Raw genomic sequence first — 18,904 nt, forward strand, 5'->3', positions numbered from 1 at the left:
TGGAAAATTGTCTGTTGAAGGTTAGATATTTCAGTTGCTTTGTAATTTTTCATTCCTCATGTTTTTCGTGAATTTTCAGTTATTTTTCATTATTTAGTACTTCTATCACAGTTTCATATTGATTATTATTACATATTTCTGTCAGACGCATGATGCAGCTTTCTAATATGATGATATGATGAAGAAGAGGCTAAAATTTTGCATGGATGATCAGTGCTCTACATTTGAAGCATAAAGAATATGCGGACGAGATTCAAACATATATAGCAACCATTCAACTGACAAATCTGAAATTAAACGTCTTCAAGGTCTTTCCTAGTTCAACTTTTAGAAGATATTTTATTTTATGCATTATTAATTAGCTATAGATGCTTGCAGTAACTATCTAACATATATAAATGGAATACTCAACAGCAAATTTGGTACAACGAAATACTGTATGCTGGCAACCTGACTAGTTATCCGGCCTTTCCTTGATTTTATGCTCCTTTTGTTTTAGGTCTTCTCATGATTATATGTTAAAGCTGTAAATAATTTATTGATCTGAAAGGTGAGCTGGAAGAAATTATGCCGAACTTGAAGAAAGCAGAAGAAACTATTTGAGCTGAAAATGCAGAAGATATAGCATCTGGGATCATGCATCAACTCCAGTTGTAGCAAATGACAGCTTGTCACCAGAAAAGCCCACTGATAAAACAATGGGCTTGCGAGAGATAAAGGATTGATTGAGGAGACAAAGGTAATGGTTTACGTAACTTTCTTTTACTTCTCTATCTTGTGTGACTAATCTTGTAGAATATTTACTAAACAAGTAGCAGCAGATCGACATTCTGAACTTCAAGATGCACAGGAACAGAACCTAATATTCAAAGCAACTTAAGATCCCAGGTTTGCTTGGATTTTGACCTCTGAAAGTTGTTTTTCGTTTAGTTAAACTTCCTTTTTGAATAATTCTACATGTTCAAGTAATTTAACTTGCAAAAAGTTATTCTTTTAGAATGAACTGAAGGATGACAAGTTCATAAAATCCTCTCGGCTCTACACTTTGTTAAATGATCAGCTTCAGCATTGAATGCTGAAAGGAACAATATAAAGTACTGTCGGATACTGTGCAGGTTAAGCTGCTTGATATTTTTCACATGCTTTGGTTATTGATTACTTTTGGTCTGTCTTGAAAGTATAATCTCAGACTGACAGGTTACTTGTCATGAGGAGGGAGAAGGAACTAAATATGAAAGTTGAGTGAGCCGATTCTACTAGGAAGACAATTGATAATGCTGGTTCTAGAATTGAGGAGCTAAATGGAAGAAGCTATCCAATGCAGGTAAAATAGTAAATCAGGATTGTACATTATAAATTTTAATTTTAAGGTGGAAATTTTGGATTTTTTTATTAAATGCCACCTTTTCAGGAAGAAATGACATTAAAGCAGAAATTCGGTGATGGCATCAGCCCTGTCAAAGGAAATGGAATGATGGAAGCTCAGTTGAACGCTGGAAGGAGACTGCACATGAAGCTATTTCTCTTCATGAAGAAGCCCAAGCACTAAAAGATTTGTTAAGTGATATTTCCTTATTTGTTCGTTTCGGCAAATAAAAATTTGAAAGTTTCCAATACGGATGAAGAGTACTTAAATGGTTGAATAACTTGAGATAAACACAATGAGGTACTTTTGTACCAACTGGTGGAACTTGATTGTCGGATAGAATCATTTTGGAAGTTCGAATTGTGTGTTGTGCACCACCATGTAGTTGCTGAGTTTTATCTTTCAATCTTACGTGGCACTTACAAAAAAAGTCACGTTTCTGTTTTATTATGTTCCATTTTATTATCAAGCATGCAATTTGAAGAAGATTTTGGTATTCATAAATGGATCCAATTCCTTTAATTTAATGTATACATAAAGAAAGATCTTATAATATGAATTTTGAATGTTTTGGAACTTTTTAGTTGCTAATTGTCACAATTTTAGCACATTGGTAGCTCAGATCTGTTCAATCTCTAATCAATTCCAATAGACAACCTACAAAAGTGCTTGGCAGAAGAGTGTGCTGAACAGATTGTGGAAACAAATCTCTCATGATTTGGTATGTTTATTCTTTTGATAATTCCAGTTCTTTCCCCCCTCTTTGTTCATTACAATATTGGGGAAAAGGGAAATGCGAGAGTTGGGGCTGAGGTTGGAATGCTGCTTCCCTAGAATTCTAGCATCCTTGGTTGTTGTTTGTAATTTTTTATTTTCTATGATGATGAAATAAGATATTCATTATTGAATAATTCACTTATGCAGATGAGAAATTGCAGAAGGAAAAATTGGAATTGAAAATCTTCTTGGATATGTATGGTCAAAGTGTAGAAACAAAGTTTCCTGGTTCTGGTAAACATGGTTTTTTTATTCTGAAAATTATTTATATTCAAGAATAATTGCATATTACATAGGAGGATACATGAGATTTTTATATTCATGTAGAGACCTAGATAAGATAGGAGTCATCTCTTTTCTACAAATTAGGAGATAGTTTAGAGATAGTTACTTAAAAACTAATTACACTCCCCACACTCCCCCTCAAGCTGGGGAGTAAATATTGTGAAGACCAACTTGGATGTAATTTCAAAGGTAATAATGGAAGTTCCTTGGTTAGTACATCTAGATGGTTTTTGTGAAGGGACGTAGTTTAGTTTACAGTTCGGCCATTTACTTTTTCTGCAATAAAGTGTCTGTCGATCTCCACATGTGTTGTCGTGGTGCACCGGATTCTTTGCAATGCTTATTGTAGATTTGCTATCACTGAAGTTCAAAATTGTTGTTGTTGCATCTCTAGTTCATTTAAGAATTTGTAGCCAAATTTCTTCACATTCCGAGTGTTATCACCCTATTCTGCTTCTGTACTGCTTCTGGAGACTACTGATTGTTTCTTGCTTCTCCATGTCACTAGGTTTCCCCAAACAAATGAGCAGTATCCCGTGGTTGACCTTCTATCTGTTAATTCTCCAACCCAACTTGAATCTGAGAAGATTTTAACTGTTCTGTCTTCATGTTTTCTGAAAATCAACCCATGTCTTGGTATCATCTTTAGATATCTAATATTCGATAACTATCTCCAGATTTCTTCTCTTTGTCATCATGTATAACTAACAATGCTAACAGGAAAAGCAATGCCAGGTCTAGTTAGAGATAGATAAATGAGTTTATCAACTAGCCTCTGATAATGTTCCTGTTACCAAGTTTCCATCTTTACTCAATTTCAAATCAACTTCCATAGGAGTTTTCGAGGGCTTACAATTAGTCATTCCAGTTTCAGAAAGTAAGTCTAGAATATACTTTCTTTGATTTATGACAATTCCTTCTTCTGATCTTGCTACTCCATGCCTATGAAATATCTCAAAATTCCCAAACTTTGGTTTCAAACTCTTTTGATAGTAATCTTTAACTTCCCGATTTCTACCAAGTCATCACCCGTGATAATGATATCATCAACGTAGACAATCAAGATTGACTTATTCTTATCAGGAGCAGTTTTTAAACAAAAGTGTGATTGTGATTGTTGTTTATAGTTATCTTGTACATTACCTTCGTGAATCTATCAAACCAAGCTCGAGGTGATGTTTTAGACCATATAAGGATTTCAGTAATTACATACTCGATTGTTTCCATAATGAATTCCTGGTGGAACTGCATATAGACCTCTTCTTCAAGATTACCATTGATAAATGCATTTTATACGTCTAGTTGGGGATGTATCTAATCATTGTTTACTGCCAAGGATAATAGAACTCGAATAATGTTGAGTTTTGCAATTGGAGGAAAGGTCTCCTGATAGTCAATTGCATAAGTCTGAGTGAACCTTTTTGCCACAAGTCTAGCCTTATATCTCTCAATTTTTCCATTTGCCTTGAATTTCACAGTAAAGACCCATTTGCAACCGACTGTTTTGTCTTTAGGTAGATCAACAATGACCCAGTATTGTTTTTTAGAGCTAAAATTTCTTCTTCAACTACTTTTTTCACTTAGAACATTTTAAATGCCTCCTCTATGTCTCTGGAATTTGAATATGATTAACCTGAGCTGTGAAGTCTTAAAACTAGACATTAGTTTCCATAAGCAACAAATTTACTAATAGGATTAGTTGTACATCGTTAACACCCTTTCTTTGAGCAATTGGTAACTCACTCCAATTACCTTATCCAACTTACTTTGGTCACTATCTTTTTTTCGTTGAAATTTGAATATGATTAACCTGAGCTGTGAAAGTCTTAAAACTAGACATTAGTTTCCCATAAGCAACAAATTTACTAATAGGATTAGTTGTACATCTAACACCCTTTCTTTGAGCAATTGGTAACTCACTAGTATCAATTACCTTATCCAACTTACTTTGGTCACTATTCTTTTTCTGTTGATGGATATAAACTCGGTTCTAGCTCTTGAAAATGCATTGGATGTGGTGTGGAAGGTAGAGCTTGTTTAGGTTGTCTTTTGTAGATGAGAATATCGATAGATGGTCTAGGTGTTTCATGAGAGTCGATGGGATTAATGGATTGGTTTTCATTATCAGATGTGGTGGTTTTAGGAGGTTGTGGAGTGGTAGTTTTTCAGTAGAAGACAAACTGATGGGTAACTCAGTAATAATCATAAAAATTGAAATTCAGACTCACTCTGTAACACCCCTAACCCATACTGACCTGGACACGAATCTGAGGTGTCACATTGACTTTTCAAAACATTGATTCATAAAAAAATAAGGAAAATTTTAACTTTTCATATTAACAAGGTAAACTCTTTAACTTAAATAAAAAATTCTCACATTCATACTTAATAAAGCCTTTAATAATTACATAAATACAAAAGTATGAGTTTACAAAATAGATCAGAGCATTTCAAATTAAACGTGTAGTACATGCTAACAATTTACAAAATTACATGAAAGCTACATTCAATTTGTCTTGATTGATCTTCAAGTGAGTATGCTATCCTCAACAAACTTAAATCTTCAGATTTCTTCAAACTTACGCGTGAGGAAATCACACGCTAAGTCGATGACTTAGTGAGACAAATACTAAAGAGTACTAACTTTACAAAAAAATATTATTTATTTTATCAAAACATTTCATAAAGAATTCCAAATTGTTTTCCATAACAAGAAGGTATACTTTTGTATATTATTTGTTTTATATAAATTGTTTCCAATTGCCTAATGTGTACTACTGAGAACTCTAGGTATTGAGTATTGAGGTTGTGCAATAATGCTGTCACACAATTTGTAATTTGCATCGATGTGCACATAATTGTCCCGAATGACCACATAATTTGTCCTAAAGGACCAAATAGAACCATCGACTCTTGGCATGCAATTATACCTAATCCTATATATACCATGGGATTTTAACCACATATTATTTATCATTCATTATTCGAAGTATCTCTATTACATAGGCACTTTCACATTGATATTTTCATATACACATGTTCACATGTCACATTTCCATAATCATATACAAATCATCATTCATAGCTTAAATAATAGAAATGGAATAAAACATTATAAAGATATAACATAAAAGAAATTGAAGGTTTTCGATCGAAACACTGAGGTTGGCTTATCGCAAGCCTTCCTCAATTCTAATACAAAACCAAATGTTGCACACACCTTCTCCTGAAGTCTTAAACGAAGTTCTTAACACTTTTGATCGAAACTTATAATGTCGAGTTGACCGAAAGTTAATTTTGCTTAACGTCTACACAAAACAATCGAAAATAAATATCGGAATTCAAATCACTTATCTTCAATCACAATAACTTAAGCTGAAAATTTTATGCTTAATAGTATCAGTACTCCCACTACAGTATTGATACTTCCCTTCAATAGTATCGATACCCCTTCGGTACCGATACCATTTTGATATTCTAGAAAGTATCTTGGAAATGGTATCGATACTATACCCTTGGTATCGATAATCCATTTCAGTATCGATACTACTCTACGAATTCAACTGATTTTGCCTTTTCATTTCCATTTCAAAATTTAACCAAAAACTTAACTAATCTCCTACTTTACCTCATTTTTTACCTTTAAATTCAACTTCATTCATCCAACCAATTTGTCGTCATTTACTACTCTTAAACATACAAATCTCACTAAAACTCTTACATCTCAAAAATCATACCATGATTTCAAACAATTCTTAATCATTTCTAATACTCCTAACTCTTTAGTTAGCTTGACAAGTCAAATATATCAATAAAACTAAAAAAATTACACCATATCAACAATTTATTTCAAACCCCATTTTACAAATTCATTCCTAATTCACTCTTGTTGTTTTAGAAGCTTACCTTTGCAGTGGAACTCATGGGCATGAGGAAAAGACAAGAAATGTTCTAGACTTTCTCTCCTTTAACCACATACTTATCCATTAAAAATAAGATAAATATCCTTCAATGCAAATACATAATGCCCTTGCTAATAATCCAAATTTGATAATAAGCCCTACACAAAAACCCATAATAAATCCTTGAACTTTCAAGTATTCTAATTAAACAACTATTTTGAATTCTTACATTTTGTCATTGACCGATGACTGGGGTTACACACTCTCCCCCTGGATTTCGTTTTTGAGAAGAAAGGTTTATATTCTTGAAAGTGACATCCATAGTGTGAATAACCATTTGTAGAAGGAGAGTAGCAACAATAACCTTTTGATGGGATGAATACCAACAAGACAAACCGAATTGCCCGAGGATCAAGTTTAGATTTATGAGGATGTGGTCATGGACAAAAGTAGTACAACCAACGACACGAAGAGAACAAAGAGGTAAAAGGTTTGAAGTGAGGGAATTTAGTGGAAAGGATATCCGTGGACATTTAAAGGCAAGAGTACTTGGCAAACGATTGATTAGAAAAGTAGCTGTTAAGAGAGCCTCACTTCAAAGGTATTTTGGAACATTAGAAGAAATAAAGAGTGCCGGGTTACATCAGAAGATGACGATTTTACGTGAGTGTAAATAGGAAGTGAGGTGGATTATTCCATTTTCCTAGAAGGATCCAACAGCTGAGAGAGGTATTCCCACCATTATCAATTAAGGATGCCAGAACTTTGGAATTGTTTCAACCATTTGTGAATCGTTGAAGATGGTACAAGACTCAAATTTTTCTTCATAAGAAAGTCCAAGTGGTACGAGTGGTCGTCAATAAAGTAATAAACCAACGAATTCCATGTAAACCCATAACCGTGAAGGTCCCCAAATGAAAACCAACTCGGAAAATCATTACATATTTGATTGTTTCTTGGTAACTTCTTATTTATTGATTCGTTCATCGATCCAAAAGTATATTTCTTTATATATTTTGTCTATTATTCTATTTTTAACACTATCCTAAAACAAAGCTTTTAGAGTCGATTATAAAAAAAATGAAATTAGAGAAATTTGATACTATGTGACAAACATACAAGTCAACTAGATTACATACCTACATAAATATGAATTATAGAGTTAGTTATGCTAATCATGTTATTTGTTACGGTATTAAATACTTGAACAATAACGAAAATATTAGAGCTTTAATATTGTACCTATATTCTACAAATATAATTTAACTAGTTACGATGAGAAGCCAAAATAAAATCGAACTATAAAATTGCATTATGCCCTTTATCGATGCTAGTGTCATGGATAGAGTCTTCATATAGATCGTTGCGACTTAGACGATAAAGGTCGAGTCGATCGTCTAAATAATATGTAAAAAACTCGTGAGAATCTTAAGCTTCAAGGCATTGAATCTGTAACATCCCAAATTCTAGGTTAATAGTTTCAGGTTCACCCGAGAGGTAAGTGGTTCACGTAGATTGTATAATTTAAGTCGTGGGCTTAATTATGTTTGAATCAGACCCAATTAGTTATAAAAAGTGGATTTTTAAATATTAGGCAAACCGTGAAGGATCAAAAGTAGAATATACCATTTGAGAAAATGAGGCCAAATCTTAGGGTTTTATAAGAGTGTTAGACGTGGGTTTGGAGAGGAAAAAAAGATGAGCATACTCTCTGCTCGTCCTTATTTCTCTCTCCATTTTTTTCTTCAATCTCTTTCTACAAGCTCTATAGATCAAAGTGGGAGGTAAGATTCTTGTTATTCACTTCTTTAACTTCAATCCATCCTCAATTATCCTTTGTGGGTCTTGATTTCATAAACCAATACTGTTGAAGATTTGAGTAATTGGGTATATTAGGGTTTGTTTTTTCTTGCCATGGATAATGTTTTTGTTAAAAAACTAGTGTTTTATAGTACTAGATGACCCTAAACAACTTCCTTATGTTTTATTAACATTTAGGGGGCATTGTGAAGGTTTTGAGAGTGATTTGGAGAGCTTTCGTAAGAAACAGGGCAATTTGCAGCAGAGGTTTCGAAACCCTTGTCCAGAATGCAGAAATTGCACTATGTTTTGAAATCCCCTAGTGGTTTCTAAATCCCTACCCAAAATATCTGGAAAGGCTAAAATGTTGCCCGGATGCCCTAGACCTATATTATGATCGTAAATGGGATGAATATGTGTAAAACACTTGAATAAGTGTTAAGGAATGTGTTTAAAGGTGGGTTACAATGGATGCAATCATACTAAGCGTAATACGCCTATGTATCTTCAGTTGAGCATATCAAATAATTAAGAACGATAATCATTATAGAGATTGTACTGACGAGTGATACTATAAGTAATTAGATTCAATAACGACAGAAAGCATGAACTTCAAGAACGTGATGAACGAATGTATAAGTCATCCCTCCACTTAAGAGGTATTGAAGGGAAGTGTGATAAGATCGATAGAGTGCTGCTAATTAGTGTTGAACTCGATTCAATTATCGGACTAGCGAATAGTACAGCCAGTGAACCACAACCACATATCGTCGTAGGATAATCGAAACACATAGAGACTTCTTTAGAGGTAGAGAATGACTAAAGCACCCTTAAATAACAACAACCAGAATATAATATCTTACTAACAACGATATAGAATAATAAACCCAACATAACATTCTAGATGAAAGAAAAGCGAGATCACAGCCAGTGAGAGAATGACCTCACTTTAGTGTGTCTAACTATGCTAGATATAGTCAGACTACCTTAGTCGTAGTGGGACATTGTCAGTGTGTGAGGCACTTTAGGAGCTAGCTAGGCGCGAGGCTCGAACACTCACAGGAGTGGGTTAGCGGAGTCAGTGTGTATGACCTTCAGGTCTTATATGCATGTATAGTGGCATTAGTTCAATACTGCAGTTATTAGAAAAGCTTAGCTTGAGGTTGTGTGATACCAAGCCACACTTCAGTTGAGTGGGAATATTCGGTGCTATGTGATACCATAATTCCTTCTCCATGGTCTACCTGATGTATGTGATACTAGGAGATCATCCAATAATTTAGATGGGACTTTACTGATGTATGTGATATCGGTACTCCCTTTCAGTAGTATCTGATGCTATGTGTACCCGATACTAGCATAGCAGAGCCAGTGTTGTATTCATAATGCACAAGAGTATCAATGTCGCGTTTAGATAACACGTAGTAGTTCAGTCAGTAGCCTTTAGAGTGTAATCATGGTTAAGCCTTTAGCAGAAGATTTAGGGAAGTATGAGACCCCTACTTCAGTGATAGAGTAGTAAAACCTTGAGTAGGTAGCACTTGATCAAGATCATGCATATATCTATTGCTAAGTACCATATCTTAGCACATTTATGTTTATGAAATTCTTATGATGCTCTAGATTAGTGACTATACTGTTGGGCTTTAAGCTCAGCCTTAAGATGTTTTCCGTTGGCAAGTAAGTAGCTTGGGCAGTTCATGGAGCACTGTCGCAGTAAGACTTCCAACATCTCCTTTAGAGTATTGTAGTTAGTGGACATATGTATTCGTAGAACATACTCATATATTCAGTTATTAACTCATAGTTTGTATTATTTTGGTTTTAAATATGTGTCACAGAGCTTTGGTTTGTAAATGTTTTTATAAGATTTGTTTATGTTTTAATCATGATATCATTCAGTATGGTTGGAAGGAAAATGAACAGTTTTTAAAATCAGGGTTGCCTCGGTAGCCCAGTATGGCACTTTAGGCCAATCAGGTTTAAAGTGTTACACTTCAAGGCACCAAAACATATTGAAGAATTATATAAGAGCGAAAGTTAAACACTAAAGATAGGCACCAATGCAAATAGAAAACAAAGAATCTTAGAGTAAATACTTTTCAATTATTAAATGATGAAACATACAAATCAAGTGGAAAAATTATCTATTATTTATTTATTTATTATTAAGCTAAGGTGATTACAGAGTAATATCTTGATGAAGTCCCACATTGAATAATCAATGACTTTAATAAATAGCATCATCCTCGTATTCCAATAAGATAATTTGCATTATTGAAATAAGGAGGCTTTGATGGGATTGAGACACACCAAAATTTCGAAGTAGATAGAGTGACCAATGATGATGATTAACTTCTTATAAGATCTTCTCAAAAGGATGTTAAGCTTTCTATTGAGATTAACTTGATATTGCTAGTCAATCGAACAAATAAGATAACCAAGAGGGGGTTAATTGACAATATATTTTTATGAAAGCTTAAAAAGAAATTGAATAAAAATTGAACACAAGAATTTTAAAATGGTTTGATTTTCTTAACCAAAGTTTGTAATCACTACCTTAGCTACAACACTAATGATTTTACAAATTGTGTAACACTCCAAATAAGAGTTAGGAGTTCAGGTATATTCAGTTTGGACCTTATAGTAATTTCCCTTATCCCATGAGAATTTGACCCAAGTGGCATTTGGTTTGGTTTGTGATGAGCCCAACAAGCTTTGAAAGGAGTGTTTTTAATCTTGATTCAAATGTGGAGGGACTAATAGGGTAATTAACCCATTACCTCAAAACAATGAATCCCATTTATGTGGGATGATCTCAAGACTGTTTATGATGTCTCTTTTTCAACACAAAGCTTGTCTTCTTCCTCTCTAATCTTCATCTTCTTTTCAAGAGCCAAACAAAAGTTGGAAACTTTAAGAGTTTTAAGCATCTATTAGAACTTCTAAGGTAAGATTCATAACGTACATCTTCTAGGCTTCAATTCAAGCCCTTAATCATAAGTTTCAATTAAGTTAACAAAAAGTATGTTTGAGTGGAGTTTAGGAAACCTTGGGGTTTTTATCCATTTTAAGGGAGCTTTGAGTTGTAAGAATTGTTTCTAGTGTCCTTTAAGTTTTAAAATAAGTTAACAACTTATTTTCATGGTTGATTTGTGAAAGAGCAAGAGGAGAGCTCAAAGGCCAGAGGAAAGAATAAAAACTAATCCTTAGTTGATTTAGGGGTTTTCTCAGTAGCTAAGAATCAAGGTAACACGATTCTAACTTGACCATGCCACATGTAGGTTATTGTATATGCACATATGGTTTGTTTTGTTCATGAAAGCATGCTAGAGTAATATGTGGCAAATTTCATATTGAAGTTTGTAAGCATGAAAGATGACACCTTTTGACCTCTAGGACATAATAAGACTTTACCAAGCTTTGCTAGTCTTAAAGGAGTGAATGGGTGAGTTTTAGATGCAATTTTGTGCCTAAAACAGGGTACTCAGAGACATTAATATCGATATTGTAAGAACAATAACGATATTGTTCTTAATATAGGGTAAAAATAAGGTAATTTTTAGGGTGTGTATCGATACCCTTCAAGGAGTATCGATACTCGTGGTTGATTTTGATACTCAAGGGTGGTTTCGATACTCGAATTCCAGTGTACAAAATTGGTATCAACACTCATGGGAGTATCGATACTGAGGCAATTTTTAAAACATCGAAGCTTTTTTTTGTATCGATGCTCAGGGTGAGTATCATACTCAAGGGTCAGTATCGATATGCTTGCACACATCGCTGATTTTTGGGTAATTTGATTCATTTGGTTTAGGGTTTGAAATTGAGTGTTTTGAGTTCGTATAAGCTTTAAGTACTCAATAAAAGTGAAAATAATCAAAGCTAACTGAAAATACACTTAGAAATCAAGCAAGTTAAGATGACAAATGATTGGCCTTGTATGATGCTCAGAAACAGTTAGGACACCCGAGTTACTCTAGCGTTACGACGATTGTCTTATGTTTGACTTGGTGCATCTGATGTGTAAAATTCTAAATCATACTTGTACGCATCAGATGCATAAAATATTTCATATCGTACCTCATGCTTGAATAAATATGGGATATAAACTTCCGATGCACGTAAAATTTCGATCCTCACTCTGACCTTTCAAGTATTCGTGATAGACTAATGGTTATAAGTTCTGATGCACATAAATTTTGGTTCTTACCCCCAAAGCTATCACATATTAGATAGAGGAGTATGTTGTCCGAGATGCTCGTAAAATTCCTCGACCACATCACTTGGCTTATCTCATGCTTGTCTGTATACTTTTCATGTTTATGACTTCACACGCTGGTATGTTCATAAACTGATTTGAGTGCCAGTAGGTGTGAATGGACACAAGTTCACCGATATGCTCAATATGTGGCAAGAGGCACCCAGAGAGTGTTACCGAGTGACAGGAGGTTGCTTTAGATAGATCCTTAAACCATGTTATCAGAGATGTCCCCGAGCTTAAAGTTTAGCCGCCATATTATCACAACAGGGGTACTGCCGGATCAAGACCGGCTAAGAGCCTAGAGTAGCCTCGCGTTAGTATATTGTGTGAGCCAGGTAAAGTGTGTTAATGCTGATGTGAAATTAGGTATATTTATAATCTTCTCAATTCTTGTTACTGCATTAGTAGATATGTGTTTTCACTCCTATGTTTGCTATGACCTTTTTCGAGAGAGGAATATCCCAGTCGAGGATTTAGAGATAAGGGTTAAAGTGTCTAGTTCTTTAGGATTAGACATTTTGGTTGACAATGTTCACCGTCGATGCCCTATAGAGCTTCAAGGTGAGGTATTCTTAGCCAACTTGATGAAGCTACCATTTTAGGAGTTCGATGTTATGGGCATGGATTGGCTTTCACAGCATGATGTAAGTTTGAGGTGCAAGATGAGGCGACTAAAACTTTGCAAGGATGATGGGACTAAGTGGTTTCTACAGTTAGGGCTCAGAGATTGTTGAGCAAGGGTAAAAAGCCTTTTGGCTCATATGGTGGACATGCGATCTTCCATTCTGACGCTTGAGGATATTCTTACTGTGCGGACTTATTAATGTATTCTCAAAGGAGTTTCTGGGGTTACCATCAAACTATGAGGTGGAGTTTAGAATAGAGGTTCTACCAGGTTTAGCTCTGGTGTCCATTACATCTTATCGTATGGCACGACAGAGTGAAAGGTTAAAGAACCATATTAAAAGTTGATAGAAAGGGGTTTTATTCGACCGAGTATTTCGCCTTGGGGACGCCAGTCCACTTTTTAAGAAAAATGGTGGATCGATGAGGTTTTGCGTCGACTATCGACAGCTGTATAAGTTGACATTATGAGTTCCTCGTAATGTCGTTCGGACTCACCAATGCCCTGATGACATTTGTGGATTTGATTAATCGACTTTCATCCTTATCTGTATTAGTTTATGGTGGTCTTCATTAACGACATTTTGTGTACTCGATCCGAAGAAGAGCACGATCATCACATTCGCTCGTTTGTAGACACTTTGAGAGCGTCAGTTATATGCCAAGTTGGAAAGTGAAAATTTTGGTTAGCCGAAGTTATATATTTGGGTTATGTGGTAGCAGCCAATGATATCCTCCCCAGAAGATTATGGCAGTGTAAATGTCACCGAGGTACGCAGTTTCTTTGGTCTTGCAGGGTACTACCGTCGTTTCATCAAAGGTTTCTCTATGATTGTTGCATCGTTGACTAAGTTACTTCAAAAGGAGTTCATTTTGGAAGGAGAAGCTCCAATAGGTTTTGATTGGTTGAAAGAAATTCTCATGTAAGCCCTGTTTAACTCAACTGGAATCGAGTAAAGACTTAATTGTATTTAGTGATGCATCACTAAATGGTTTAGGGTGCCTCTTGATACAATAAGGGAAAGTTGTGGCCTATGTTCTCATCAGTTAAAACTCATGAGCATAATTATCCTACTCACAATTTGGAACTCGCATATTTGGTTTTCGCAATGAAGATTTGGAGATACTCTTGTTTGGGGAAAAGTGTCATATCTTTAGGTATCACAAGAGCCTTAAGTATCTACTTACTCATAGGAGTTTAACTGAGGTAACGAAGATGGTAAGCTGCTAAAGGACTATGACTGTGTGATCGACTACCATCCAAGTAAAGTGAACGTCGTTACAAATACTTTGTGGAGGAAGATTACACTAGTTATGAGCATTAACATGTTTGAGTTTGATGATTCGGGTTGTTGTAGCCGAGTTGAGGGTTGAACTGCTAATGCTGAAGTCAAGAGATTGCAAAGTTCAGACGATCGATTGAAGGCCCAAGTAGAGGTCCTTTGAGGCGATATCGTAGGTTTGAGTTATGCGATGAGAGCATAATATACTTTCGAGGGCACTTATGTGCTGATAACAAGCAACTACGTGACAAGATCCTTCATGAAGCATATTGTAGCCCCTTTCACTCATCCGGGTAGCACAAGATGTACCAAGAGCTCCGACCATTGTATTGGTGGCCGGACATGAAGAGAGAAGTGTTTGAGTTTGTTGCTAAGGCTTAGTGTGCCAACAAGTTAAGTCAGAACATCAGGTTCCCTCAGGATTATTGCAGCCGATTCATTTGCAATGAAAATGGAAGAGATTGACAATGGACTTCGTAACGGTCTACCGATGATGAGATTTATGCATGATGCAATGTGGGTTATAGCAAATCGATTGACCAAATTTGTTCATTTTCTTCCAGTTCGAATGGATTTCACGTTAGAGAGATTGGCACAATATATATCGTGAGATTGTGAGGTTGTATGGAGTGGCTATCTCGATCATTTTTTACAGAGATCAGCATTTCACCTCTCGATTATGGAAAGCCTTGCATGGAGCTTTGGGTACTCACTACATTTTAGCACTGTATTCCATCCTCAAATAGATGGACAATCTGAGCGCATTATTCAAATTTTGGAAGACATTCTTAGATGCACCATTTTAGACCTTGAGGGTAGTTAGGAAGATCACTTGCCCTTGGTGGAGTTTGCGTACAACAACAGTTATCAAGCAAGTATTCAGATTACCCTTATAAAGCCTTGTATGGGCGTAAGTGTAGAATTCCATTGTGTTGGATGAAGCTCAGTGAGGGAAAGATTGTAGTCCAGACTTGATCTAAGAACTGAAGAGAAATTTTAGTGATTCAGAGTCGTTTGAAATAGGCTTCTGACAGCAGAGGTCGTTGCCGATCTGAAATGCAAAGATATAAAGTTCACAGTGGGAGATAAAGATTTCTCAAGGTTTCCCATGGAAGAAAGTACTTCAGTTTGGACATAAGGGTAAGTTGACTTGTTATTCATGGACTATATGATATAGAGAGAGTTGGACCAGTGGCTTACCAATTGGCTTTACCTCCAGAGCTTGAGACATCCACAACTTTCCATGTTTACAAGATTAAGAGATATTGATCCGATTTGTCCCATGTTATTCCCTTAGAGCAAGTAGAATGAGACAAGACTTGACTTACGAGGAAGAGCCAATTTGAATCCTTTCCAGAGACATTAAGGAATGAGAAACAAAAATACCACTATTGAAGGTTCTACGGAGAAACATGGCTCAAAGGAGGCAACATAGAAACCCGAGGAAGATATGCAACTTCAGTATCCATACTTCTTCTATTTAGGTAAACTTTGGGGACAAAATTTCTTCTTAGGATGGGAGAGTTGTAACGCCCTAAATTTCAAGTTAATAATTTCAGGTATATTCGGTTTTGACCTTATAATAATTTCCCTTAAGCCATGAACAATTTGACCCAAGTGGTATTTAGTTTGGGCTTGTGATGAGCCCAACAAGCTTTGAAATGAGTGTTTTAAATCTTGATTTAAATTTGGAGTTACTACGAGGGTAATTAACCCATTAATTCAAAACAAAGATGAATCTCATTTATGTGGGATGATCTCTGCCCGTTTGATATATTTTTCACCATAAAGCTTATCTTCTTTCTCTCTACTCTTCATCTTCTTTTCTTTTCAAGAGCCAAGGAAAAGTTGGACACTTTAAGAGTTTTAAGCATCTATTAGAACTTCCAAGGTAAGATTCATAACTTACATCTTCTAGGCTTTAATTCAAGCCCCTAATCACAAGTTTTGGTTGAGTTAGCAAAAATTGGGTTTAAGTAGGGTTTAGGTAACCTTGGGGGTTTAATCCATTTTAGAGGAGCTTTGAGCTGTAAGAATTGTTTATAGTTCTCACTTAAGTTTTAAAATGAGTTAACAACTCATTTTCATGGTTTGACTAGTGAAAGAGCTAGAGGATATCTCAAAGGCTAGAGGAAAGGAAAAGCTAGTCTTTGGTTGATTTGGGGGCTTTCTTAGCAACTAAGAATCAAGGTAACATGATTTTAACTTGACCATACCACATGTCGTGACCGATTTTCGCCCAGACACGAATTTTTTACTTGGCGGGAAAATGATAATAAATGATTTGATTTAAAAAATATCATGGGAGTCGCCATTGATCTTTTTTTGAGTTAGGTAGGTTAAATACCTAAAAAATAATCTTTTAAAATTGTTTTTAAGAAAACTTAATTTAAAAGATAAATTGATATGCGTATAACCAAAAAATTTTAATAAAGAAAGGATTCGTGGTCGGTTACATTTAGGGAAGGATTAGTACCCTTATAACGCCCAAAATTGGTACTCATTAATTATAAATTGTCTCTATTATTAGAAATTTAAATATTCAAATATATTTAATTTATAATCTTGTTATTTCAAATTTATTATTATAATTTTAAGAAAATCTATTAATTTATATATATATATATATATAAGATATTTATTTATTTAGAAATATTAGAAAATGACTTCTAGGTGCTTTAAGACAGCTCTTTTCTCAATATTAAAAAAATAAATAAATATTAATAAAACATTAATCTAAAATAATTTAAAAATATATATAAAAGTAAGATATTTATTTATTTAAAAATATTTAAAAATAGACATCCAGTTGCTTTAAGACTGCCATTTCTTAATATTGAAAAATAAATAAATATTAATAAAACATTTATCTAAAAATAATATATATATAATTTATAAAAGTAAAATATTTATTTAAAAATATCAAAAAATGGATATCCAGTTGCTTTAAGACTGCACTTTCTTAATATTGAAAAATAAATATTAAAACATGATTAAAATAATTTAAAAGTAATTTATAAAATTAAATTTATAAATAAGATTTTAATAGAAAACAAATAAAACAAATAAATATTATTTATTATATATATTTATATGACTAAATATTAATAATATTAATTAAAATATAAAATTAAATAATAACTAAACAGTGACTAAAATAAACAACATTAAAAATAACAGAAACAAAATGCAAAATATCAAAATTTAGGGACATAATTCGAATTTATCATAAAAATGTAAGCAATAATAGTGTAATTAACCCTTAATTATTAATCAGTGGTCAAAATAAAAATATTAAAATTATTAGGGACTAAATACATTATTTATCCTATATATATATATATTACACATATAAGGACTAAAATAAAATTAAATAAAATTACGAGATTAAATTAAAACGTGTAATAATTAATTTTAGTGACTACAATGAAAATTTACAAAATAGCAAGGACAACAGACTGTGTTTACCCGTTTCTTAAAATTACGCATATACCCATCCCCAAAACGGCGTCGTTTGGAGGGGTATTTAAACCCAGAAAATCGTCCTTAAGGGTCATTCCTTCTCATTTTTTTCTTTCTTCTCTCTTTAATATGAGAGATTCTCTCCCTTCTCTCTAAGTTTCCCTCGCCGGAGAGAAATCCGACACCGACCGGTCGCCTTACTCCGCATCGATCACCACCGCTGGCCACCGTCAACGGTGGCCGAAAACCCCCAAAATACACTATAATAAAGCCTTAAACACCCTAAAGTCGAGCCTAGCCTTAGTTTCCCCTAAAAATCTCCTAATCGGAGTAGATCTAAAAAAACCTACGGTTTTACCTCGGTTTTCATGCGGTTTCCGACGATGTTTGAACTTTCCGAGGGTAAGTTGTTTCTCTTCCTTCGTTTTCTTTGGTTTTTGGGTTGCTTGCTGCTCGTTAGTCTTTGTTTTGTGTTTCTTGTTTTTCTTTGTTTCTGCCGTGGTTACTATCTGTCTCGGGTTCTTGCTCGTCTTCTTTTCTTTTATTTGCAGGTGTGGCTTTATAGGCCTCGTCGGAGTTCCATCGGTCCGGTCCTAAGAGGGTTTTTCGGTGAGTCACCGAACTATGTGGTGACTCACCTTGTAGCTGCGACGTGGGGGACAATGGCTCTTCTGGAGGCTTCGGCGGTGAGGTGGCGTGTCGGCAGTAGGCGTTGGACCACCTGGCAGAGGCCGGCGCCGTGTGGTGCATCAGTGGCGGCTGGAGCTTGGAGGCGGCGACTGTAGTCCCTAGGGTATCATAACCTTTGGGCTTCTTGCTGGATATCTCTGGACCGTTGAGGCGGTGACTGGTGAGATGATGAAACCCTAATTGGGTTTAGGGTTCTACTTGAGCCAAAATTGGGTCGGGTCTTCAATTAGATTGGGCTCCGGATTTGTAATTGGGTCATGTAATCTGGGCTTGTAATATGTATTAATAATATTTATTATTAATAATAATATTAATAATACTTATAATAATTATAACAATAATAATAATATAATAATCAAATAAAATAATATAATAAAAATAAAAAAACAAAATGAAAAAACTGGTGTCTTCAGCAGTCCCTCTTTGCTCATTCTTATGTTAATGAGAA

General features: G+C 34.7%; 1 pseudogene; it reads left to right on the plus strand.

Annotated features, from left to right (window-relative positions):
* Positions 1-206: 206 nt before the first annotated feature.
* On the plus strand, positions 207-18,551 carry LOC120197358 (annotated as a pseudogene).
* The last annotated feature ends 353 nt before the right edge of the window (positions 18,552-18,904 follow it).

This window comes from Hibiscus syriacus, unplaced genomic scaffold, assembly GCF_006381635.1.
Source record: "Hibiscus syriacus cultivar Baekdansim isolate YM2019G1 unplaced genomic scaffold, ASM638163v2 tig00117048_pilon, whole genome shotgun sequence".
Lineage (NCBI taxonomy): Eukaryota > Viridiplantae > Streptophyta > Magnoliopsida > Malvales > Malvaceae > Hibiscus > Hibiscus syriacus.